This window comes from Balaenoptera ricei, chromosome 10 (genome assembly GCF_028023285.1).
Source record: "Balaenoptera ricei isolate mBalRic1 chromosome 10, mBalRic1.hap2, whole genome shotgun sequence".
NCBI classification, from domain to species: domain Eukaryota; kingdom Metazoa; phylum Chordata; class Mammalia; order Artiodactyla; family Balaenopteridae; genus Balaenoptera; species Balaenoptera ricei.
In genome coordinates, this window is record NC_082648.1 from 106181714 (window position 1) to 106208877 (window position 27164).

At 53.3% G+C, this 27164-nt stretch overlaps 1 long non-coding RNA gene across 2 annotated transcripts; it reads right to left on the reverse strand.

Annotated features, from left to right (window-relative positions):
* Nucleotides 1-1571: 1571 nt before the first annotated feature.
* Nucleotides 1572-3876, reverse strand: LOC132372767 (uncharacterized). Of its 2 annotated transcripts, none has more exons than XR_009505255.1 (3): nucleotides 3801-3876; nucleotides 3348-3433; nucleotides 1572-1651 (listed from the first exon to the last, which is right to left on the reverse strand). It is a non-coding gene; the product is annotated as an uncharacterized LOC132372767 (long non-coding RNA). The 2 variants fall into 2 exon arrangements; XR_009505256.1 differs by having other exon boundaries at nucleotides 3348-3428; nucleotides 3801-3853.
* Nucleotides 3877-27164: the final 23288 nt, after the last annotated feature.

A 27164-nucleotide genomic window follows, 5' to 3' on the forward strand; every position in this document is an offset into this window, starting at 1 on the left:
TGTGCTGTGGGCAGTGCTTCTGTGAGCAGGAAGCCAGACGTCTCAGGGATGACATGTCTGTAATGAGGAGGTGAGCCACTGAAATGTGTGCCTGGACCCACAAGGGGAAAGAAGTGCTTCTCAACAAACTGTACAAGCTGCAAATGACTTTAATCCAATTACAAATGGAATTTGACATGTATTGGGTCTCCTTAGTGTGGAATTAGGGGCCCATTATTGCTGGTAGTTTTGAGGAGTATTTGTGTCTCTCTTCTGTGGCTCCTATAGGTCCCAGGTTCCTCAAGGAGAGCTGTCTGTTTTCTGCTGCCCAAAATATATGCTCCCAGCATAGCTGTCATCATTACATCATCAGCACCACCATCACCACCACCATCATCATCACCATCACCGCCACCATCATCATCACCATCACCGCCACCATCATCATCACCATCAACACCTCATCATCATCACCATCATCACCATCATCACCACCATCATCACCATCATCACCATCATCACCATCATCATCACCATCACCACCATCATCACCATCATCATCATCATCACCATCATCATCACCATCACCGCCACCATCATCGTCACCATCAACACCTCATCATCATCACCATCATCACCATCACCACCATCATCACCACCATCATCACCATCATCATCACCATCATCACCATCATCACCATCATCATCACCATCATCACCATCATCACCATCATCATCATCATCACCATCATTACCACCATCATCTCCACCATCACTATGATCATCACCACAGTTTCCACTGTAACCATCATCATGCCTGTCATCATCTTCATGGTCACTGTCATCCCCATCATCATCAACACCATCACCATCACCATCACCACAATCACTGCCTGTCACCATGATCTCCACCATCACCTCCACCATCACTACATCACTATCACCACCAGCAATGCCCTCATCGCCACCCTCGTCATCACCATCATGTGACAATCGCAGCAGCCGCGGCTCACCTCATGGGAGATCTTGCTGGGCACTTCCTCACATGACATCACTTGACCTGCACACAGGGCGTAGTGATGACGGTGAGAATGAGGGTTAGCAGGATAATGTACTACTAATGAGGAAACTGGCACTCAGTAAACTCAGTTATAAAAGCTCTGTCGTGTCATGTCTGTGGGGGGGGGGGGGGTCCTCAGAAGCTAAAATTATGAAAGAAACCAAGTGTTCTTTCTGCCAGTTTCCCCTTTAGGTAAAGCACACATCCTTCCCTTGGCCGCCCACTAATTTATTCACCAAACAGTTGAGGTGTTGCCAAGCGCCAAGGACCATCTAAACACTCTCTACCCCGTGCCTCCGTCCACCCCAGCCAGGAGCTCCTCAAGCAAGAATGTCCAAGCTGGAGGCCTTTTAGAGTTCAGCTCTCCAACCTGTCAAAGCCAGAGCACAGGGGCCTGTGTTCTGGGGACTCAGGACCCGGGCAGTTTGGGGAAGAATCAGGTCCCGCACACACGACTAACCAACCCCTGTGGGTCCTCACCCCGGCTCCAAAGCACCACCTTGTAGGGTCCCTTGGGGCCTCAGAACCGTGCCAGCACATCTCCAGCTGTCCCCTCTTCAACTCCACCTGCAGATTCATGGAGGCCCCTGAGAGCAACCTGCACGCCACGTCCTGCGAGAGAGAGACGGGGAGGCACACAGGCAGTCCTGGCCCAGGGTTTTATAACTCGGTTGGTGAAACAGGACAACTGCATGAAAACATAAAGACCACAAGAGACGAGCAGGAGAGAAGCCGACCGAGGCGTGGACCCTGCCAGGGTGGGCAGTGTTTGTGGGCCCCGCTTCCGTATAAGCTTCCGATTAACCCCCTCCGACCTGGGCCCTGTTTTTCTTCAGTCCCTGTGGTCAGCGGTGCTGTTACCCAGACACCTGCGGCCTCACTGCCAGGGACCCCCCCCCAGGCAGGCCCAGGCCAAGCCCTCCGCCCAGGGCCCAGGGGCCCCTCTGACTCAGGCGCCTGCCCGAGACTCAAGGCCATGAGCCACAAGGCTGCTGCCCGACGCACCTCCAGCGTCGGCTCGCCGCTTCTCTGGGGAGCTGGGGTCCCTGGGACCAGAGGAGTTTCTGAGCTTGAAATACCCATCGGTGTGGGAAGCGGCAGGCCAGGCCGGCAGGGTCTCATCCCCCATCACGTTCCCCTGAGTCTAGTGCAGCAGGCACCCATTAGGCGCCCGCTGTGTACCAGGTGCGGCCAGAGGCCCTGGGGCCTCTGAACCTTGGGCAGAGGGCCTGGTCAGGCCAGGGTCGTCCCTTTGCCTCTGGAGCAGAGTCTGGGGGTGGAGGGAGAGGTCGGGGACCCCACAGGCAGGAAACAGTCTCTAAATTCACTGGATGGGGTTTCCTTCTCGTGTGGCCACCAGGCCCCAGGGGCGTGTGAACGAGCCTCCAGGTGAACGTGGCCCATGTGAGTTAATAGACACGTTTCTTTCTTAAATTTTATGGACCACATTTCCATTTGATTTAAGCACTAAGAAATTACGTAAAGTCTCAATTTTTTAAAGAAAAAGGCTCCCGAGGTAAAAAATGAGGCATGAAGAGCCAATAAAGTAGAAACGGGAAGCGGCTGGCGGTTCCCTCTGCAGAGAAACGCGGGAGCAAAAGGGCAACAGCTGCAGGGCAGACGGACGGACGGAAGAGCTCGTGCAGGAGCTGGAAGCGGCGGGGCTGGGCCGGCCTTGGTTCACCCGCATCCCTTGCACCCGGCCAGGCGCCAAGGAGGACCCCCAGCCAGACCAGGGAGGAAAGCCGTTCTCAGAGGGCCTGGGTCCGTGTGGCAGCACTCGCTCGATGGCAGACGGCAGTGTGAGCAGTACCCACAGGGGCGGCCCGCATGCCATCCCTCTTCCTCCAAGCAAACCTGGTCCTGCAAGGAGCAGCCACCCCCTTGTCGCACTGTCACCTGCGGACAGCGACCCCACTCGAGTCACCGTGTGCGTCAGGCAGACACACCCAACCCGGCTGTGAGACTTCTGAACCCTCCAGCCAGCCGTCTGGGGGCTAAATGGACAGTGAAACAGGTTGTGCAGAAACAAAAATGCAATCTCGCACCTGTGCGTTTTCAAACCAGGTAATGGAGCTGTGGAGAAACGGGGAGCGGGGCAGGGACCCACACACACCCACACCCGACAGCAGCACGGACAGCAGGTGCGGAGCCACACAGAGTTCCCGCATCAGACCGGCGGCAGGGAGGGGCCGGCAAAGCTCAGACTTGGGGTCCAGGTGACACACTCGGGGTCCAGGAGGTCTCGGCAGGTGAGGATATTTGTTTCCTTGTCAGTAAAGTGCAGGTGATAAATCATGGCATCTACCTCTCAGAACTGCTCACGTGAAGGGCTTGAAGCTGTCAGACCAGGGCCATCAGGGAGCTGAGCCCACGACGTCGGCTGGTTCTATGCTGGGGAATAGAAATATTACGACACAACACCAAAGGCACAGTAATCCGTGAAAGAAATGATTGATAAGCTGGCCTTCATTAAAATTGAAAACTTCTGCTCTGCGACAATGTCAGGAGAATGAAAAGACCAGCCACAGACGGGAGGAAACACTGGCAAAAGACACATCTGATAAAGGACTGGTGTCCCAAATATTAAAGTTTTACAATAAAAAAACACGCAACCCAACTAAAAAAGGGACAGGGAAATAGAAAAGACTTCTCACCAAAGAAGATACACAGATGGCAAATAATCATATTAAAAGAAGTTCCACGTCCTATGTCGTCATGAGAACGCAAATTAAAGCAACAAGGAGGTACCACTACACACCCATGAGGATGGCCAAAATCCAGGCGCTGTCATCACCAAATGCTGCTGAAGATGTGGGGCAGCAGGAGCCGTCATCACTGCTGGTGGGAATGCCAAATGGTGCAGCCACTTGGGAAGACAGTGTGGTGTTTTCTACAAAACAAAACGTACTCTCACCACAGAATCCAGCAATCACGCTCCTTGGAGTTTACCCAAAGGAGTCGAAAACTTACGTCCACATAAACACACAGATGTTTATAGCAGCTTCATTCATAACTGCCAGACTTGGAAGCAACAGGGTGTCCTTGAAGGTGAGTAGATAAACAAGCTGGGGTCCATCAGACAATGTAATATTAACCAGCACTTTAAGGATATGAACTATCAGGTCATGGAAAGACACAGAGACTCTTAAATGCATGTGACTAAGTGAAAGAAGCCAGTCTGAAAGGACTACAGACTGTGAGATTCCAACTGTATGACATTCTGGAAAAGGCACAGCTATGGAGATAGTGAAAGGTCAGAGGTTGCCACCATCCTACGTGAATTCCTTCTAGAGCTCATCACAGTGGAAACGTCCAAAGGCCTTCCGAGACCCACAGAGCTCCGCGTTCCCGCCGCCCTCCAGACATCACGCCCCAGATGGCCACCTGCTGGCCCCAAACGAGCCAGGACACCCCCGTCTCGGGGCCCCTTCCTTCTGCTTCCCTCGGGGGCTCCTGGGGGCTCCGTGTCACTGACCTGAGATGCCCTGCCTCACACCCCATCCCCTTTCCTCCCTGTATTTTCCGACGTGACACTCACCTCGACACGAGCTGACTCACTCACCGCCGCTGCCGTCTCCCCAAAGTCTAGAGCCCGGCCTGGCCCAGGGGAGGAGCTCGAACCCCTCACGGGATGGGAGCGTGACTCAGCACCACCGCGGGCGAAGGGAGCGGCCAGGGGCCCTGACGGCCTCTGCTCTGCCTGGTCACAGTGGCTCCTTGATCCCCTCCATGGAGGGACCGCCTGGCCGACAAGAAGGGTGCGTAGTCACCCGGCCTCCCTGGCGTGTCCTTCGCGATGTTCACCTCGCTCTGCTGAAACTCACCCATCCCTGTGACAGGCCCAGGCTGGCCCCAAGGTCCCCCACCTCCCACCTCCGTGCACTCCAGGCTGCGCTCTGAAGACCGGCCCCTCTGCACCCCAGGGCCTGCCCTCCTCAGGGAGTCTCGGCGGGCGGCCCCTCCGCACCTTCTGGAACACCACCTGGCTCCTTGCAAAGCTGCAGGGGGTCCACTGTCCCCACAGCTGCCTCCCCCTCTGCGGACACGGCAGACCCCGCGGCAACGTTCCCCCGCGTGGCTTGGTGGCGAGGCCACGGATGACGGGCGGGTCCCCGATGCGGCCGGACGAAGTGACTTCAAACTCTCCGAGCCTCCTTCCTCTTCGGGGGAGGCCTGTGGCCTCGTGGAAACACAGCAGCCTCCACACCTTGCCCAGCAGGCGAGACCTGGAGCCCAGGCCCCTCGAGCCCCAAGGCCGTCTCGCAAACCCCTCTGGGATTTAGACGCGATTGGGTCCCGCCTGTTGCCCGTCCCTGCGGCCGACCTGCTCCATCCGCCCCCTGCCCATCCCTCCCTGAAGCGGAAATCCAGGTCTGCCCCCCGACGACCCTGTAGCCCCACACCCAGCACCCTGGGAGATGAGCCAGGCTTCCCGTGGGTGGGTGGGGGGGGGGCTCGGGGGCTTGTCCTGAGCAGCAGCCCTGCGTCACCCTGCACAGGGCAGGTCCCTCCAAGAAGGGCAGCCATCCACAGCCCAACTCGGCACAGAGCCTGAGGTCCTGGCGAGCCTCAGGGTCCCCGCAAGCCCGTTGTGATCCAGTCCCAGACTCTGGTCAGCGGGGCCACAGCCGGGCTGGCAGCCTCCCCCCGAGACCCCCTCCATGAGGGGACACCTGGGGACACCTGGGGGAGTCAGGCGACTCCTCGGAGCCCAGTTCCTCCTCCACAGGCTGAGGGCTCATCTCTGTCTGCATCTCAGGCTCGTGTGAAACCCAAGTCAGGGCAGGGATGGAGGTACATGCAGTTAGCGGTAAAGGGCCACACGTGTGTGCACGCACACACACGCACACACGCAACCTTCTTTTCAATTGTCACAACCGTCATGGTAACTGAATGACCGCAAGCCCAGGGTCTGGGTCACTTAGCGATTCTGAATGTACCAGGAACACACCAGAACCCGGACCCCTATTTTCTCTTAAAGAGGCACATGGTCGGTTCTGTCATGTTTCCACCGAGAGAGAGAAGGGGTTGGATTGAGGGCCCACTGTTGGTCCTCAGCGGGAGAAGCAGAGAGAGCCCCGCTGACAGCTGCTGCGTCCGTGGCCGGCACCTGAGTCCTTCGGGGCCAGGCCTCCCCGTCCGTCATCCCTCCGTCCCGCTGTGGCCCTCTGTCCCCCTTCCCGTGAATGTCCCCAGGCCCAGGTGCCTGCTGCAGTGTGTCCCACCCGGGGGCATCCTGGACGCAGTGGTCAGCACCGGCTTTTCTGTGGGTGCAGGACCAGGGAGAGCCCAGACGCTCAGTCCCAAGGACGCAGGTGGGGCGGCGGCTACCGCAGCTGCTCCTGGGCCCGACCCCTGCATCCCACCCGAGTGCGGCGAGCAGCGTCTGTGCTCTGCGCCCGCCGTCTTGTCGGAGGTAACGTGCGTCTGTGACGGCCCGGCGCCCGGCGGGCAGTGCGAGGCAATGGCTCATCTTCGTGTGTCTGAGGGATGACTCCACACGGTGTGAGGACGCTCTGTGTCTGTGCCAAGCCCGGGGGCACGGAAGTGATGCCACAGTCCTGCCCTCAAGACCTGCCCGGACCCCAGGGAGGCCCCCAACTGGACATGCACACACATCGCCGCCTCTGGACGGGACACAGGGCAGCCCCGACCCTGTGTGACCCCGTGTGACCCCGTGTGACCTCGCACCCACACCCCCGCCTGGTCCATGAGCCGCTGCACATGCTCGTCTATCCCAGGGTCCTGACCCCTGCGGTCACTTGGTGAGACAGTGGAAGAGACCCGTGCTGGCCTTCTACTTTTTGTGACAAGTTAACGCAGAGTTACAACAGCCCCTGTTACAGTTTCCCGGTTTCTGTGGGTCCGGAGTCTAGCATGGCCGGGCTCTCCGCTCAGGTGTCCCCAGCCTGAAGCCAGGTGGTGGCCTGGCTGGGGTCTCATGTAAGCCCTTCTGGGGGTCCTCCTTACAGCCATTCAGGCCCTGCGGTTGGGGGACTGAGGCCCTGGGTGGCTAGAGGCCGTTGGGCAGCTCTGCCCCACACGAGCTTTCTCCCGATTGGGCCAGGCCCTCAGGACCGTCTCCTGGGACGGCAGCTGGGTGAGGGGGTCCACGTCTCCAGACGCCCCACATGCAGCCCCTCTTTTGGGGGGTGATGCTCAGCCATTTGCCAGCTGGTGGTCCCAGGCCGCCCCTCAACACTGGGACCATGGCCTCGTTCAGTGACAGCTTGGGGATAAATGGGGATCCACAATGAGAGCCTGGACAAACGGACAGCAGCCCCCAGCGGTGCCCAATCCTGAGCCCAGGTGGGCAGGTGTGTCACCTGACCTGGCGAGGGGGCTTTGCAGAGGGGATCGGGGGAGACATACGTGATGGGAGACCCCCTGGGTTAGCAGGTCATCCCAGGGGTCCTCACGAGGAAGGCGGGGGTCAGTGACAGAGAGGACGTGGTGATGGGAGCAGAGGGTGAGGGCCGGCTTGGGGGTCCCTGAGCCAAGGAACAGGGAGGGCCTGGGAGCTGGGAGGCTGAGTGTCCAGCGGGGCCCCTCCTGCAGGCTCCAGGACTGCTCTCCCTAGGCCCCTGCACGGTGTCACCCTTGACGCTGGGGGTCCAGTGAGGCAGCGCCCAGGCCTGGGGGCAGGATGCTGTGACCCTCTCCTCTGGAGGCTACAGGAAGAGCTGTGTCCCTGCAGAGGCTCCAGCGGAGCTCAGCCGAGCAGACCAGGGCACGCAGGCTTGCCCGCCTTGGCCTGTGCGGGGGGGCAGTGACTGTGGCCCATCCTACCCGCTTCTGTGAACCCCAGTAAGGAGGAGCCTTTGAAAACTGGGAGCCAAGCGCATTCCATCCAGGAGGCCTGCGCTCCCCTTGGTCCAGCCCTCCGCCAGCAGCCTCAGGCCCCAGGGGACAAGCCCGTGGCCGGGTGAGCGCTCCCGTAGGGATGGGCCAAAGCAGAGGCCGTCTCCTCCCCGCTGTCCTTCTTCATCCAGCCCGCTGCCCTCACCTGCCCCTGTGCCCCCACTCTCCACCCGCCCCCCACCCAGACGTGTCCCATCGAAGCTGACGTGCGCGACCCGGCTATTTCACAAGCCGCCTGGTCCCTTCCCTCCGGCTGCAAGGCTCGGGCCCCCTAAGTGCATAATTAGCCACAATATCTTTGCAGTTCATCTCATAACTGCAAAGATAATGACGGTTTAAAACACATTGTTTGAAATTGTTAACCCTTTCAAATAGACGTGTCATCCTCACAGATCTTAACGGCTTTGTTTCCGCGGCTGTTGGCAGAGGGAGGGGATCCGAGCGCCACCTCCACGGGGCCTGGGCCGCGACCCGCACGGAGCAGCCCGCCGGCCAGCGCTGCCCCAGAGCCAATGGCTGAGACCCAAGCAGGAAGGACTTTGAAATGCAAACGGTACTCTTGTGGAGGAGGGTCCCCTCGGGTAGCAGATGCCGGGCAGCTGGTTTGCCCTGGTGCGAAAGTTCAGAACCCACCTTTCCCACAAGGGCAGCCTGGGCAGATCACAGGGCTGAGCAGGGGTTGAAATGAAACACATTCTATTTTTCCATTAAAATTAATGAAAATATGTCTTTTTATTTCACAGTTTTTTAATTAATGGCGATTTCAAGGATGAATTAATGGTGGACATAAAGGCACAGAAAGTCACTCACAGCCGGTGGAAGCTGTGGTGCTGGGGACCCACCAGCCTCGCTTTACCCCAGGATCTTGTTCCTGGAGGGCCGGTGCCAGGACGGAGTCACCGCAGGGAACCGTGAGCCTGGGCCTGGAGGATTTGAATGCCAGAGCAGGGTGTGGGGAGAGAGTCCACAGCCCCTGGGAACCGGCTTCCACCCCTGAGCCATGGTTCCAGCAAGTGCACTTGGACAAACACCCCGCGAGGCCCTGCCCTGGTGATGGCTGTGCCTTGGCCGGTCCAGTCCTCCCAGAATCTGTCCGTGTGCAGATGCTGTGCTCGTGCTACTCATGGGGAACTTTCCAACCTCACAGGAGGGATTCTGGGGGTCTGAAGACCCATGAGGAACACACAACTCCACTGGGACACCCCATCTCCTCTGGGGAACCCCATCCATCCTGGGACAACCCATCTCCCCTGGGGAACCCCATCTATCCTGGGGAACCCCATCTCCTCTGGGACACCCATCTCCACTGGGACACCCCATCTCCCCTAGGGAACCCCATCTAAACTGGGGAACCCCATCCATCCTGGGACAACCCGTCTCCCCCGGGGAACCCCATCTATCCTGGGGAACCCCATCTACCCTGGGACAACCCGTCTCCCCTGGGGAACCCCGTCTCCCCTGGTAGGGGTTGAGGTAGAAGGAAAAGAGGAGGGGGCCAAATGCTAGGAATCTGCCCACAAGGGTCCCAAGGGCCAGAGGGAGAAACTGGGCCCCATTGCGAGTGCAGAGGAAAGTCATCAATGTACAGAAACAGGTGAGCAGAGAGCCGGCCGGCTGCCAGGCGGGAAGGCAGCCCAGAGCTCCTGGGGGGGGCGGGGGGAGCACCCAGGTGGGGCTGTCACAGCAGCCAGGAGGGACCCCAGGGCCTAACGGGGAAATCGTGTCAAAAGCTGACTTTAAAAAATGTGCTCTTGGTTTTGGAAAAAGAGAAAAGCCAGCAGATTGTTCTGGCCCCTGTCTTTTTCAGACGTGAAGGAGACACACAAAATATCTTGTAAAAGAACAGCCCCTTTTAGAGTCAGATGCGTGTCATCACAAACCTTTGCAAAGAGAGCTGGGGCAGGCGGGCTCCTGTGTGACCTGTGCACTCCAGGGACCCAGGAGAGCCCGGAGGAGGGAGGATCCCAGGACTGGGGGGAGGGGTGGGAGCAAACGAGAGACGGTCCGGACGGGGTGCCGGGAGCTGGCAGGGGCGGCAGAGCCAGACACGGCACGGTGGGAGCGGCGCTGCCCGGCAAGGCCCCTCTCCCGGAGCTCCTGGACCAGGACCCGGGGAGGGTGGCTCTGGAGGGGACACGGGCGCCACAGAGGTGCAAGCCCTTCCCCAAGCACGGGGCTCACCCAGGGCACACCGACCATGTCACTTTAAGGGGCCTGTACGTCCGATGCGCCCACAGTCCAGGACTGCCGGCGAGCCGCTGCCCGGGAGGTTTATTAAACATCCCAAAGTAATTTTCCATGAACGTTTCCTATTTTGGCATCTTCAGGAGAGTGGAAGTTGATTTTGGTTCAACATCCTGTGGGGAAATTAGTTCATTTTGCTAAAGTATCTTAATAATTATAGTGACATCAAGGTTAATTGTTTAATCTGGATTGCCACCGTGCAGGCGGCCAAATTCCCCTCGCAATCTGTGCTATAATTAGTGCCAGGGCGTCCGCATTTAGAAGCCGTTTTCACCAGAGCAGCAGAATCAACAAGGTGATCCCTGGGTGTGACCGAGAGGCCTCTTCGGGCAGGTGTCCCCTCGGGATCCGTGAGGCTGTGTGGCCTGGAGCTTTGGGGATGGACCAGGCTCTCCAGGCCACGGAAAGTGCTGGGGCTGCACCCCTGCCCCTTCCGCCTGAGCGGGAAGGGAACGCCCTCACATGCCACCGCAGGCTCATTTCCTCTCTGCTCCGGGGGGCAAAGACTACCTGAGGCCACCTGCTGACCGTGACCCCAGATGGGGCCACAAGGGCCAAGAGGCCACTTGCGAGAAGAAAGTCACAGGTGGAGCCGCAATAGCCCCCAAGATTGTCCCAGAATCCACAGCAGGAAAAAGTGCACCAGGACCCGCCAACACTGCCCCCAGCACCGAGCTCCCACCCTGGGCACAGACGTCCCCGGGGGCCTCAGTGTGATCGGGGCAGGGCTGGGGGTGCGCCCACCCGCGACGCCCCGGATCACCTGCCGTCCCAGGAAGGGCCTGGTGCCGGCCTCCCAGGAGCCCAGGACCTGTTCTCAGCAGCTGAACTCAGCTTGCTGGAGGCTCCAGGCCACAGTGTAAGAGGGAAACAATGTGAGCTTCCCTGGAGTTTAACTGGTCACTTCCTAGTTAAGACCACCTACACGAGGTCTGCCCTGCGGCATTTGTCCTGTTGCCCTCCCCCTCTTCTTCCCAGGGAGCAGCCCGGTTGGGACACTGTGACCGGAGGAAGCTACCCAAGTCCCCGTGGGCCCCCAGGCACTGCTCCCACCGTCTCTGGGCGTCTGCACCCCCTGCCATGTCCACCCCCCTCCTGGGGGCCGCACCATCCCTCCCGGCGGCACTGCTCCCCCATACCAGCCCATCCAGGGCCGTGCTCCTGGGACAGCTCCCAGGACGGCGGCACAGCCCAGGGTCCCCCTGCAGCCTCACCTGCCCCAGGAGCACAGCAGAGTCCAACTTTTTGGTAAACTACAGCTGTATTTTCGTATATATAATTTCCTTAGAGCTTGAAACCAAAGTGAAATTTAGAGCTGGTTTCATCTCACCCGTAAGAACAATAAAAAGTTCCACCTCACGGTCCTTGGAGAAGCGTAGCTGCTCACACATGTGGTCTCTGCTCCTTCGTCACAACCGGCCTGGCTGTAAGCTTTTCCAGCTGAAGGTCCGGAAAACACGTGTTTCCGCACCAGGAGGAAAGAGTCAGTGGCCTTCCTGCCCGGGGACGGTGGCGGACAGGGGCGGCTCTCACCCGCTTGACCAGGAGCCCAGGTTGGGTGTCACCAGCAGAGCCCAGCGGGGACTGGGGCGGAGGCCCCTCGAAGGACAGTATTTACACCAGTTGTTAAGTGTGAGGCGCCGGCGACAACGTGTTCCCGCACTCAGATGCCGGCCCTTCCCCATGGATGCAGGAGCAGGGTCCCTTCGTCCATCCATCCCCCTGTGTTCTTCGTGGGCCAGCAAGCCCCTCTTTGCACCTCTCTGACAGTTTTTCTCTGGGCTACTTGTCTTTCTCTTATTAATTCTTAGATCTTGATATATTTCAGAGACTGTGCTGACATCTCTCCAAAGACACCCGCCTTCACTCTCTCCCCTCAAGCCTGGGCTGGCCGGTGACCAGCAGGACGTGGGGAGCCTGGGGGCCAGCGTGTGAGAGTGAGTCCAGCCCACCATGCTGTCACCGCATCAGAAACTCCAAATGAGATCCTCTCCTTGATTCCCACCAACTCGCTAGACAACAGAAATGGGAATAAGTTGCTGTTTTTAAGCTACTAAGATGCCGGTGCTTTGTTACACACCAACATACAACCAAATCAGAGACTGAACTTCCGTTGCTTATGCATGCGGCAAATATCTTCCCTGGTTTTTGACTTTTCATGTTATGTCCCTGATGCTGTTTTCTGATGAAGCACATTTTTCACTTCTAATGGTGTCAGTATTTATCAGTATTTTTCCTTATTGGTTTCTTACGTTATTTGTGTTCTGATTGAAAAATTCATCACCACTTCAAAGACATACAGATTTTCTGCTATATTTTATTTTTATAGTTTTTATTTTCAGTTAATTTCATAAACCTCCAGGAGCTTATTTGGTGTATCGTGTGAGGTAGGGGTCAAATTGGCTTTTTTTCCTTTGATTTTTTTCCAGTGATTTTTCCTTATAATCAATGATCTCACTTACTGAATCCCTGGTCTATCCCCTCTGTTCTGTAGCAGTGGAATAAGAGGATTCATTTCCTTTGCCTCATGCTGTGTTTCAAATTTCTGGCTTTTTCTATGTTTAGTGTTTTCTTCTCCTTTCTTGCCTTATTTTGATTGATTGAACTTTTTCCCCATTACATTTTTTCCATGCTTTGAATTTGAACTTACACACTTTCTACTTTTTTAATAGTGATTTTATAAATGTTAACATGCACATATAACAAACTATAATTTTAATTAGCATCTTTATCATATTCCTAAACCAAGCAAGATCTTAGAATGGCTAGATTCCAAGTACCACCTTATGGACATAGTTTTATTTTTGTTTCGTATTTACGTCTGTCTCTTTTTCAAATTCTGTGGATCAGACATTACCTTACTGTGCTATGAAGTAAATGTTTGTTTACAGTTTGCTTTGTTAATGTTTTCTTCTTGCATCTCAGGCTTTTCTTCCAGAGTTAATTTTTCCCATTCCTAAGTACATCTTTGAGACATTCCTTTAAGAGGGTCTCATTTTTCAATAAACTTTTATTTTATTTGAAGTGTCACATGCATACACAAAAGTGGAAAACTCGTAAGTGTACAATGTGGTGGACTATTTCAAAGTGAACATACCCAAAGAACCATCACTCAGGTGAAGAACATCAAGGAAATACCTGCCATTCCCGCTTCTAATCTCAGGACGCTATCTCTCCCCAGAGGTCTCCACTATTGTGATCCTATTCCCATAAAGTAATTTTTCCTTTTCTAGCATTTTAAGCTCCAGATTAACTGAAATTTTGAGATTGCTTATTGCACTATTACATTTATTCTTACTTTTTAATAGTAACTCATTGTAGGAATATGTAGAAACCTGTTTATCCACTCTACCATCCATTGATGGACATTGGACTGGGTTCAGTTTGGGTCTATTACAAATGATGCTGTTGATAATGTCTTTGTGTGTGTTTTTGGTGCTTTTCTATTGGGTATATGCCTAGGATAGAACTAAGGGTCGTACGTATGTATGTCCACAGCCTTAGTTGGTATTGCCAAGCGATTTTCCAAAATGGTGATATCTATTAATTCTACTGCCAGCAACGTGTAAGAGTTCTTGTTGCTCCAAATACTCGCCAACATTTCATATTGTGACTCTTTTTAACTTGGACCATTCTGGCAAGTACGTGGGTGTCCTATGTGATTTTAATTTACATATCCCAGATGACTTACGGGATTGAGCATTGTTCACATTATATTGACCATTTTGGATATGGAAATCAACTTGAGATGCCTATTCATGCCTTTGCCCTTGTCTATTATTAAGTAAATTGATTTTCTCTCATTGATTTGAAAAAGTTCTTAAAATCTTCTAGAAGCCAGTCCTTTGTTAGTTTCATACGTGCACACATCATTTCCTGCTTTGTGACTCTGTCCCCCTCTCAAAGTTGTCTTTTGCTGAACAGAAGTTCTTAATCTTATTGAAGACCAATTCATCAATCTATTACTTTATGTTTAGAGATTTTTGTGCTTAAGAAGTCTTTGCTTGCCCCAGATTTATGAAGCTATTTTCCTATTTTATATCCTAAATGCTGTATCAATTTGCCATTCATAAAGTGACTTTTATAAATGCTATAAAATGGGATCAAGATACAAATGTTTTCCATTGGGAAAAGTATGGATTAGGACGTACATTTTCTCCAGCACCATTTGTCTAAAATGCCTGCTCTTTCTCCAGTGATCTGTGGTGCCCTTTTTTTTTTTTTCCTAAATCAAGTGTCCATATACATGTTCATCCATTTCTGGGCACTTAATAGGCTAGTTGTCTGTCCTTTCACCACTGTTCTGATGACTGCAACTTTAAAGTATGTGTTGATAGCTTATAACCTCCAACTTTGTTCTTAATCTTCAAAGCTCTCTGTATGTTCTTAGTCATTTGCATTTCAAACAAATTTTATCATCAATTGTTAATTTCCACAAGAATATTGTAGTGGAATTTTACCTGGAATTTTTTTGAACCTGTACATCAATTTGCCTATAGATGTATAGATCTATACACAGTATTTAGTCGCTCAACTTCTTGCAACGATATTTTAGTTTTCATTATAAAGATCTTGTATGTATTTCATGAGATTTATTGTTACTTGAACTTTTAGGATGTTATTGTAAATGATGTCACTGCCAAATTTTCATTTTCTCCTTTTATTGTTGCCGGTATATAAAAATATAATTAAATTTTCACTATTGACCCTGTATCTAACAAACTTGTTAAATTCTCTTATTAGAGGTTTTGGTTTTTTGTTTTTTGGGTTATTTTTGGAGAAAACAGTTGACTTTATTATTAAAATGATCAAATACCAAATGTTGATTATCAAAGTACCATAAACAAAATCACCTAACAGATCTTGTCCTTATCCCCAGAGAACTTACATCTCAGAGATCATAAAAACAGACTAATTTAATTATTGTATTAACTGACATTTAAAATAATATGCTAATTGCATAAAATAATTTTAAATACAAAATTTAAGTTTTCTACATGCCGTCTGCTAATGACGATGGTTTCATTTCTTCTTTCCATTCCATATTTTTTATTCATCCATATTTCATCCAGTTACTATTTATTTATTCATTCATTCAGCCAAACTTTTCCAAAACGGCTGTACCATTTTGCATTCCCATCAGCAGTATATACAATTTCCAGTTGCTCGTATCTTTGCTTGCACGTGCTATAGTCAGTATTTTTAATTGTAACCATTCTCAACGTGTGCAATGGTAGGGACACATTGTAATTGTCATCTGCATTCCCTAATCAAGCATCTTTTCAGGAGCTTATTTATCATCTACACGTCTTCTTTGGTGAGGTTTCTGTTCAGATCTTTTGCCAGATTTTTAATCTGGTTGCTTGTTTCCTTATTGTTGAGTTTTGAGAATTATTTCTATATTCTGAACACAAGTGCTTCGCCCTGTGTGTGACCTTCCCACACCTGCCAGGTTCTGTACTCATCCTTTCACTTCCTCAAGGGTGACTTCTCAAGACAGAAGTTCTTAATCTTGATGAAGTCTACCTTATCACTTTTTTTTCTTTTTATGAATCACGCTTTCAGTGTCATATCGAAGAAATATTTGCCTACCCCCAGGTCACAAAAAGTTTCTGCTCCATTTTAATTAGAGTTTTATAATTTAAGGTTTTACATTTAGGGAAATTAACTATTTCGTTAATTTTGGTATATGGTGCAAGATATGGTTTGAGGTCGATTATTTTGCATATGGACATTCAATCTTATCAGCATCATTTGTTGAAAAAAATTATCTTTTTCCTTTGAATTGCCTTTGTACTTTTACAAATGATCAATTGACCTTATATGTTTAGGCCTATAAACAGACTGTCTGTTCTAATCAGTTGATCTGTATATCTATTCTTTCACCAGTATCACAATATTTATTATTGTGATTTTAGAGCAAATCTTGAGAACAGATTATTTGACTCTCTCTACATAATTCTTCCTTTCCAAAATTGTTTGGACTTTTTAGTTCCCTTGTCTTTCCATATTTTAGAATCAACTTGTTGATTTCTATAATAACTGGGATTTTGATTGAGATTGTGTTGAATATATAGATAAATTCCAGGGGATTGACATTTTAACAAGATTGAGTCTTGTTAATGAATTTAAATGGTGTGCCTTTTTATTAATTTATTTTATTTTTATTTATGTCTTTTGTAGAATATTCATCTTACAGATCCTGCACATATTTTGTTCGATTTATCTGTAGGTATCTCTTTTTTATGCTGTTGTAAATAGCATATTTTTAAATTTTTGATTCCAATTACGTATTGCTAGTATATAGAAGTACAAGTGTTTTTTGTAAATTGACCTTACATCCTGCAATCTTTCTTAATTCACTTATTTGTCTAGGGCCAATCACGCCTGAGAATAGAGACAATCTTATTTCTTCCTTTCTAACTTGCATATTTTTATCTCTTTTTATTACAGTATTGCACTGGCTGAGACTTCTGGTAGGGTGTTAAATAGTTGTGGTGATAAAGAATGTCCCTGACTTATTTCCAGTTTTTAGAGGAAATGTTTATTCTTTCACCATTAGACAGTATTAACTGGAGATATTTTATAAAGACCTGTTATGGACTGAATTGTGTTCCCCCAAAAGTCATATGTTGAAGCTCTAACCCCCGATGTGACTATATTTGGATCCAGGGCCTCTAAGGAGACAATTAAGGTTGAACAGTGGGTCCCTGATCCAATAGGACAGGTGTCCTTCTCAGGAGAGGAAGAAACACCAGACAGCTAGCGCTCTCTCTATCTCTCTCTCTCTCTCTCTCTCTCTCTCTCACACACACACACACACACACACACAGAAAGGGCCATGTGAGGACACAGCAAGAAGACACCATCTGCCAGCCAGGAAGAGATTCTTCACCAGGAATCAACCATGCAGTCACCTTAATCTCAGACTTCTGGCCTCCAGAACTGTGAGGAAATTAACTCCTGTGATTTAATCCACTCAGCCTGTGGTATTTTGTAATGGCAGCTTGAGCAGGATAGTATAATGTCTTTTATCCATTTAACAAAGTTTCCTTCTATTTCTGTTTCGCTGAGATTTTTTTGTAATGAATGGATATTGAATTTTGTCAAAATGCTCTTCTGCATCACTTCTGGTGATCAGATGCTTTTTGGTGTGGTGAGTTACATTGGTTGGTTATTTAATGTTGAGCCAGCCTTGAATTCCTGGGTAAACCCCTCTTCGTCACAGTGATGCATCATCCCTTATACAATGTCCCCCGATCCTCAGTTCTACCTGGGAGATCACACATGCACACCACATACGTGCACACATACGTGCACACACACGTGCACACACACATACTTGCACACCCCAGAGCAAGGGGTGTGGGCCTCCCAAGCAGGTTTATCTGCACTTTCTCTCTCTCTCTGACTCTCCCCTTCCTACCAACTCAGAAGCCCCACCTGTTGGGATGGGGATAGAGAAACTGCTTTTACAACATTTTCTCCATCTTTTCCTACTATGTAACTCACCCCAGTTCTGACTTCCCAAGCAAAAGTCCTTTTAACTCAGAAAAAGAAAACCTCTGACAAATCAGAGCACATTGGCTCTCAGGCTGTCATCCCTGCTTTGACGTGAAAACCTTGCATTTGAAATCAGGGCTGACTTCTGGGATCCAGGTGACCCTGCCCTCCGCTTCCTTCCTCGGAGACAGTGTTTGCACAGGAAACACACCCATCTCAGGAAAGTCACTTTCTGGAGAGGCTCAGGAGGGGGTGCGAAGGACTCCCAGAAGGGAAACTTCATGGGTCTCTCAACACAGGCTGTGCCTTTCCCTGCCCTGCACGATGACGGATGCTGACAACCCAAGTCACTTTAGGGTTAAGCTCCTCCCCGTTTCACTCATTCATCCATTCATTCATTCCTCCATCCTTCCATCCATCCATCCATCCATCCTTCCATCCATCAAGTGCACGCAGAGTTTCTGGGATGAGGCCAGGAAGGACGATACGGGTACCTGGCAGCGGAGCTACCTTCTGGGCCTCACCCCTGGGTAGATTCAGTATGAATCAGGCGACTGTCCAGATTCCCGTCTGGGTTTGAACACGACCCCCTGTGCAAACACATTCCACTGAGCGACCTTCGTTCAGAAAAGCAGGGGGAGCTAGGCGGCCAGATGCTGCTGTCTGGGGGAGCCGTGTCCCGGCTGAGCACACCAACCTGGGAATTTTCAGCAATTCTTTTATTAATGGAGTTGGACGCAGAGGCACGGGATCATCGGAGATTTCTGGGCGTATCCATAGCGACAGTAAAGGGCAAACGAGATTCCTTCCACAGCAAGCAGGAGGTCACTTAAAATCACCCTTGTCTTTTCAGGGGTCGAGGGCACTTCTGGGGTCGCAAAGCGAGCTGATGCCTTGATGTCCAGAACCGCACCACTGACACAACGTCCACACAGCGAGCGAGGGCCTGAAATGACCGACAAGTGAAAATTTGCAGCCTGAAAACACGAGGGCCTCATAGGTTCCACCACGGTGCCGAGACAAAGTGGCCCGTGAGGACTCCACTCCCGGGGGACACTTCTCTCCTGGGAAGGTCTCTTCCAGAGGGAAGAAGCAATTGGCCTCTCTCTCTGACACCAGAGTACGTGTGCACGTTGATACAACCCTACTCCGTCCAGCTGGCGAGATGCGTGCCCATGGCCCTGTCCATTGATCCTGGAACCTGCACTGTCACCACCCGATGCTGAGAACTCCGGGAAGAAGCAGACAGGAGAGCCAGGCACGGTCTGCCCGGCTGCGCCACCTCGAGGCAACAATTAGGGAGGTAGGTCTGGGAGCTGGGACGGGCAAACAGAGGAGAGAATGGGCAGCGGGAGGGCCCAGCACGCACGACCGGTCCCGAGGGGGACAGAGCCGGGAGGACAGCCTGCCAGCGGCCCACGGTGACCCCCCAGCCTGTGGGTCTTGAAGCCAAAGGGATGACAGCTGATTAGCGGGGTGTTTCTCCCCCAGACGGCTACACTTGGACATAACCGACCCCAGCTGCCACCCATCTGCACTCCCGGGGCAGGATGGCCACACAGCGGGTGCTAATTCCCTGATCCTATTTCTGTTTCGTCACCAGGATGGGCTGCAGGGTAGCTCAGTTAATGCATGAATCCACTCTGGGGTCCCTGATTTATAAAGCACTCCGTGGGCCTCGGGGACCATGATGGCCGGGTGGCCAGGGGCCAGCTGCTGCGGGAGTGGCAGGTGATTTACTGCCTCTGCTCACCCTGGGCCAGGTCCTGGGCACGGTGGGAGGTGGAGGAGGACATACAGCCCACGGACAGACTCTAATGAACTTCAGAGTTCAGTTCTGGGGACCTAACAGCGCAGGGAAGACAGTTAATAATACTGCACTATATACTCCAAAATTGCTAAGAAAGCAAATCTTAAATGTTCTCACCACACGCACAAAAGAAATCATAATTATGTGAGATGATGGAGGTCTAACCCTATTTGATAAGCATTTTGCAACATACATTGTGCACTGAGAACTTACACAATGTTATACATCATTTATATCTCAGTAGAGCTCGGGGCGGGGATACGACCCTCCTAAACCCACCCCCACTCCGCACAGACCAGAATGTTCGGTCGCCCAGCAAATAAAATGTAAATCTCAAAGCTTGGAACCCAGGGTCCCAGCATCTGACTCAAGCTGCGATCCCCACTTCTGCTCCTTCCTCCCACCTCGTCTTTTACCCCCATCACCACGGGCCACAGTGAGTCCCCAGAAGTGGACGACACGTCCCCTGTCCAGGCCATTGTCCACAGGGGCCCCCCATCCCGATCCATCCCCACTCAGAGCCTCAGCATGTTGCCACCTCCTTTCTGAAACTTTTCCTGGGTCTAAAAAAAAAAAGATACGAGTAAAGGAAAAGCCTTATTTCAACAGATGCATTTTATTGATCTATGTTTGATGCAAATATAATACTAGCATCAAATAATTCAGGTCTTTCTTTTTTCTCTGTTAACTGAAATGAAGCTTTTCATGTTTGTAATCACTCAGCTCTGTTCTGGGGCGGATTCCGGACAAGGTCTCCCTCTCGCTGTGCAGACTGTCGGGTGCATCTCCTCAGTGGAAGCGGTGGATTTCTTATTTTGAGGACGGCAGGTTTATTTTCAGCATTCCTAACTGGTTCCTGCTCATTTCTACCTACGGACGGAGACAGAGTTATCTTAAACTCCTTTCCCGGCAGCTCTATTCCTTCTGTCGTCTCTGGAGTGGATTCGTCTCCCGGGCCTGGCGTCATTGCTTTCCCGTCTGAGCATCTTTGTCCCTCGTGCTCCTTTGAAGGCGCCCTGCGGAGTCATCTTGAGTGAGGTCGGGAAGCCCCGTCCTCCCCACTCTCCTGTTCTCTCTCTGGTCTGGGGGTCTGGGGGTGCTGGGTCCCTCGAGGTCCGGGGTCCCTGGCAGAGGTGGGACTCACGGCCCAGGTGGCTGTCCCAGGTGCAGAGTGAGGGAAGCAGGTGCGCAGACGGGAGGCCGTCTCGTCACTGCTCAGGCTCCTTGGAGGTGGCGATGCTCCGGCTGGCTTTTGGTTTGAGGCGGTGGAGGGGCTGTGCCCCTCGCCCCCTGTAGGGTGCCCGTTCCGAGGCCCCTGGAAACACTTGTCCGGCCTCTGTCTGTGGTTTGCTGTGGTTGTTTTGTGACGTGCTTGTATTTTGTGTGTTATCAAAGCCCCGCAAAATGTTTGCAGCCGAGGAAACCCTCAAAGCACAGATCACGGTCCCTACTTGAACACAAGTGGGTTTTAACTGAAGATAACAAATGCGAAATATCAGAACTGTTTAAGTTACAAATAACACAAAAAAGCAGGCTGCTCTAGCGAACTGAGATGACAGAGAGAGAAGAAATGGGTGCGTTAACAGAAAGCTCAAAACGGGACGATAAAACCAACCCCAAGCTATTCTGTTATCCAGGTAACCCTGGAAGGCTTGGACTCTGCAAGAAGGACCGGGTGAAAGCAGCCGCCCCAGCCGCAGGCCCCAGGCCCTGCATCCTCCCCGGTCCCAGCCTTCAGAGCTGCTGCTCGGAGGAAACTCTGCAGGAATAAACGAGTGCCCTGAGCCCCCCGCTCTCCTTGGAGCCCCTGGTCGTGTTTCCGGGAATCTTTCAGCAGGAAGTTTCCCGTCTTCATCCCTGATGGACTCGGCACAACCAAGCAAGGGGACCTTGACCCAATGGCCGTCGGAGCGGGAGCGGGAGGAGGTCTGACCCTGAGCCCCAGGGCCCCATGCGCGAGACAGGCAGTGGGCTTCCCAGACCCCGCCGACACGGGTTTTCAGTGCCCAGAGAACCGTGTTATTAGTCCATGTTTATTCGGTGATTAGCATATAATCTTCCCGAAACGTTGTAATTATGCACGACATTTCCACGTGAGCGGGAGACGCCGTGTTCCGTGTTTGTGCTGCTGGGTGTAGCTTGTGTACTGGTTGATGTAAACACGAAGAGCAGAACTACCATAGAGCAGCGTCTGCTGCATCCACTCGGCTTCCCCAGGGTCTAGAGGAGGCAGCACAGCCGGAGGACCAGGGTGGGTGGGCACCTTGGAGTCTCCCATTTAGCCCCCAGTTTGGACCCATCCAGCAGGCAGGTGGGGGGCTGGCCAGGGCTCAGGTGGGCAGCCCAGGTGCTGCGAGGGCGGGGCGGGGTGTCCGGGCATGTCGGGTCCAGGCAGTGATGGAGGCGGCCTGATCAATGCAGGTGACGGTGGGGTGTAGGGGGTCAGCTTCCAGTTCCAAAAGCCCGTCCAGACAGCTGGTTGTTTGTCCCCTGGGCACGCAGAAGGGGAGCAGGGGAGCAGACAGAGTGCCAGGGAGGCGCCCAGATGCCCCAGGAGGGCAGGGGCATCAGAATCGTGTCTGAGCCCGGCCGCCTGGGGTCCCGGCCGAGCTGCCCCCCGACCCCAGCTGCCCGGCCCCGGCCCTGTTACCCGGCTCTCGCCACGCCTGTGCTCTGAAGCCTGGGCCTCCTGACCGTCATTCTTTTTTTTTTTTTTTTTTAAAGTATTTGTTTATTTATTTATTTATGGCTGTGTTGGGTCTTCGTTTCTGTGCAAGGGCTTTCTCCAGCTGCAGCAAGCGGGGGCCACTCCTCATTGCGGTGCGCGGGCCTCTCACCACCGTGGCCTCTCTTGTTGCGGAGCACAGGCTCCAGACACGCAGGCTCAGCAATTGTGGCTCACGGGCCCAGCCGCTCCACGGCATGTGGGATCTTCCCAGACCAGGGCTCGAACCCGGATCCCCTGCATTGGCAGGCAGACTCTCAACCACTGCGCCACCAGGGAAGCCCCTGACCGTCATTCTTAATTGACAACTCTGAAATTTCCATTTGCTGTGACACCGAGCAGAGCTGCCCGGGGTCTCCCGGGAGCCGATTGAGGGACGAGGCTCCCAGGCTGGTCATCTACTGGGGCTGCCACACAGCCTGTGACCACCAGGCCGCACATTCCTTGTCCTTCTAGGGCAGGAGGGAGTCCCCGGGGAGAACGGAAAGCCGGGCTGGGTGGGCCTCGCCTGCCCCCACACGCTGCCGGATGACCAGAACGTGGCTTCTCCTGGACGGACGGCGGGCGGGGAAAGAGGGCCAGTGGCTCCACGCTCACGAAGGCGTTGCCCGAGCGCGGCCAGGGAGGCAGTGGCGCCCACTGTCCTTGCCTGGGGCAGGGGTCTTGGAGGAACCCACATCTGCACTGAGACCTGAGGGTGATGGGCAGGTGGGTGGGAGCCCCCGGGGAGGGGAGTGAGGGTGTCCCTGGCATAGTGGACCGACGGATGCGCAGGACCGGGGTGTGGACGGGGGTGCACAGGGCCCGGTCAGGACGGCCGGGAAGGTCCCCAAGCCTGGAAACAGGCTGTCACCCGCTTTCCACACAGAGGCCAAGGGACCCCCGAGACCCCAAGTTCTCGTGCAGCTGGCTGACCCCAGGCCTGTCCTTCTCACCAAAGCCGCAGCCTTCGGCCCCAGCCCTTTGATGAGACGGCCACCTGGGCTTCCCCTCAACCGAGAGGTGACATGAGGCGTCAGGTGGTCCTCCTGGCTGATGGGTCCAGGGCTTCTGCAGAGTTTCCCAGGAGCAAAAGTAGCAAAAATGTCCACCAAAAAAAGGAAAACAACCAGTCTTTCTAAGAATAATTAATTGAATGCCAAATGAGAAACTTTGAGAGTTTTGAATAAATGTAAAGACACAGTTACAGGCGCAAAATATTATCATTTTTCCAACACGATTATTTTCTTGGAAACAACCTATGATGAATAAGGCATGCTATAAATATGCTTTTATGCCTCAAATTTCATCTCTGCAATCTAATTAACATGCTGGGGAATTGCCTTTTTGGTGGGTAAAGACATTTAAAATATATATTTCGTGAAATCCGAGTTATTTGTCATAAGCTCCAAGAAGAAAAAATAAAATATGAAGAATGCTACAGCCATTTAAATACTTTATTACACAACTGCTTTCAAATAAATTAGTTCTCCGGGGCCTGTAGGCGCCTTCGGAAGCAGGACCCCCAGTGCCCTGGACACGCAGCCTGTCGGCGGCAGCACAAAACGCTAACGATCGGGCCTGCAGAAGAAAGCCCACCTGAAGCTGGCATGCGCGGAGGAGTTTCATTTTTGCAGCCCGTTTCTTTGTCTGGGATGCGGTCATTGACTGATGTGTCCTCGCTGGCTGAGCGGTGCCAGGCAGCACAGGGTGCCCCACGAGCACAGGGCTTAGCAGAGGCAAAAGAGAAAAGAAACTCAAGCAGAACCGAGAAACCAAGAGACTCATTTGCAGGGATCCTAGGTCCTGGAGGAAAAACAGGGTCTGGGGGTGTGGGGAGCATCTGAGGACAAGGCAGTCAATATGGGTTCTTTCCTCTTTATTCCAGAGAAAGGGAAGGTCCAAGACGGGTCAGGGCTCATGCCCAGGTTAGACCAACACGTCCAGCTCTGCTGCCTTAGGAAAGGAGTAACAACAACCCTGCCCGCTTAGTACACTGTTGTCTTAATTTTGAATGAACCATGGGCACGTGTGACAGGGCACTAGCCGTCCATCAGGCAAGACCTACCCTCTGGCTCACCCCATCCTTTGCCCTCTGTAGGACTAAGTACAGGGGCTCGTGTGTTACAGCAAATGCGGAGGAGAAGGAAACTTAGGATTCAAATCTCCTTCCATTAGTTAATTAGGAAAGTGAAGAACGTCCTTGGGACCCAGGTCTTTCACTGGCCCCAGCAATGCTCCCTCAACTCCCTCCTGCTGGCGGTGGCCGGTCTGCAGATGCCTGAGTTACATGCAGGATGCAGCCTTGGGTCCAAGCCGCTCAGCCTTTCGACTTTCCATGGATCAGGAGCTCGCGGTCGGCGGGATGGGGATACAGGTCCCCAGGGCCATTCTCGAACTCTGTGTCCAAAGTCCTAGAAGGCAATGGTGGGGATGTGCCCACAGCTGCGGCCGTGATTCTGGAAGCGGAGACCAGCAGCATCACTGCGGGAAGGGCTTGCGGGAAACCCCACTGCCCCTTGCGAACGGGCCCGAGACGGCCAGCTGTAGGTCAGCCCGACTGGCCGCACCTGGCGAAGGTGATCTGGGTGCGTCTGTGAGGGTGTTCCTGGACAAGAGCCACATTTGAGTCAGTGGACCGTGTAAGGAAGGCCGTCCTCCCCAGTTGAGGGCCTCGTGCATCCACTGGAGGCCTGAGCAGAACAGAAGGGGGGTGTTCTCCACCTGCCCGGCCTGAGCCGGGACCCAGTCGCCTCCTGCACTGGGACACGGGCTGGATGGTGCCACCTGCGCACCTGGGTCCCCGCCGGCCGACAGAGGGTCCTGGGACCCTCGGCCCCCATCACCGCGGGAGCCACCTCCTACAGTAAACCTGTTGGTTCTGGTTCTGTAGCACCTGACCCGCGGGGACCTCACGTTCGTTTCCACGCGCGTGAGTCTCACAACCTGCTGTGTTGGACGCCCGGCCGCCGGCCGGAGAAGCCTCTTGGTGCTGGTTCCCTGTAGCCGACCGGGCGTCAGCGGCAAGACACCCAGGGCTGCTTGTTTGAGGAGGTGCTTCTCATTCTGAGAAGTATTTCTGCCAGGAAGTGTCAAGTGAACCGGCCCCGAGTGACACAAAGGCAGCCTTGTTGAAATCCGTGAAATGTAAACACACTCTAATTTCTTCAGAGGCCTTGGCACCGGCCCCCGGCTATTGACACGTGGGGCCCTTTGTCTTCAGGTCAGAAATCCTGAGCTGCAGGCCCTCCTGGCATCCTGAACGGGCCCGGAGAGAAACCCTTAAAACGGTGCAGAAACTTCTGGGCAGCAAATGAGAAGCAGGAAGCACCTTCCAGACCAGGGAATTTCACTCTCCATCACCGCGGACAGGTCTGCGAAAGGCTGTCTTCCCACACTGCCCCCCCAGATGTGCTGGCCAATTCCTCCCTCCAGATCGAAGCAGCTTCTCCAGGACAGAGTCCGCGTGCCTCCCCCGAGGCTGAGCCGGGTCCCTCCGTTTGGGCGGCAGAGCACAACCTGGGAGAGAAACCCCCTGCAGCCAGACGGAACAGAGAATGGGGGGACTGAGCGTTCTCCGACTAGAGGGAGAAACAGGTTTGTGAACCACAGCCACATGATGGGGGGCCGGGATGTGGACCCGCACCATGCAGGAGGCCGCCTGGGGCCTCACAGGGACCCTGGCCTGGAGGAGACAAGGCCACCTGCAGACACGGAGGCTGTGGGCTGCGGAACCAGGGCGAGAGGGGGGGCCAGGGAGAGGCCAGCGGCCTGAGCCACCTGGGAGGAAACTGCAGGCCGCGGCGACGGAGTGGCTCTGAGGAGAGGGGCGTGCGCAGCGGAGGGGACAGCAGGGCCCTTCCCTGCGCCCGAGGGCACTGGCAAAGCTCACACTTTAGAGCAAAGTAAGTCACACAAGGCTTAACATTTGGAAGCAGCAAACGAGCAGCACTGACCCAAATTTAAGAGAATATTTACCCACGCGTCTCAAACAAAGAAGGAAAATGGAATGCCCCCAAGGAAATATACGTATATTTAAATAGTTCTTTAATGACAAGAGAAAAGGCAGCCTAACCATCAAAAACCAAACAGAAAATGTGTGACACACTCAGGACAGAAGCGGGTCCGTGTCCGCAGCAGGAAACCGATGAAAAAGGAAAAGACACACAGCCAAGGTTTTCAAGTGACAATGAGATATTCCACTCCAAGTGGCCGACAGCATGAGAGACGCAAGGCTCACTCGTGGCCACAGAGATGACAAATACAGGTGCCTGTCCAGCCTCGGCATCTGGTCCGCAGGGCCTGGAGAAGCAAACTTCCCGTGTCAGAAGGGAGTCAATTTGGGAGGTGACCTGGGATCCGGATCGGGATTTAAAACGCACAGACCTTCAGCACAGCCTTCCCAGTGCGGGACCTTTCCTGGGTCACACGGCGTCAGTTCACGAGGACCTGTGTCCACCTTCTGGACCAGGTGATGCTGGTACCCCTCGCCGAAGGATGCTCAGGGGTCCCCGAGGTAGGCTTGGAGCAAAGGGGGTGTAGCCAGCATGGAGGAGGGGCCGGGGAGCGAGGCAAGCTGGGAACCGGCAGGAATTTGCTGGGCCTCCTTTCATTGTCACTGATCCTTTCGGTCATGCACACACCCAGTGACAAGGACCCCGAGGATGTGAAATCTGACCTCATCCATGGCTGCAGCCTTCGCTGTGGATCCGCCTGCCCCCTCCTCCCCACCCAGCATAGTAGCAGGTGCCAGGCCCATGCCAAGCACTCTCCCCTCCTGCCTTGGCACCAAGGTCTTGGCGACAGGAGCTGCTGTCCGTGGGGAGCTGGCGCAGTCGGGCAGGAGGAGCCCGGTGTACCTGACGGGCCCAGGTGTCCCAGCCACCACGGGAGCCTCTGACACTCTCACCTTGTGCCCCGAACAGGCGGAAACTGGCAGTCATCGCGAGAAGGTGCCGTGAGGGGTGGGCACTGCTGGTGTTGCCCCGGTGCGGGAGGTC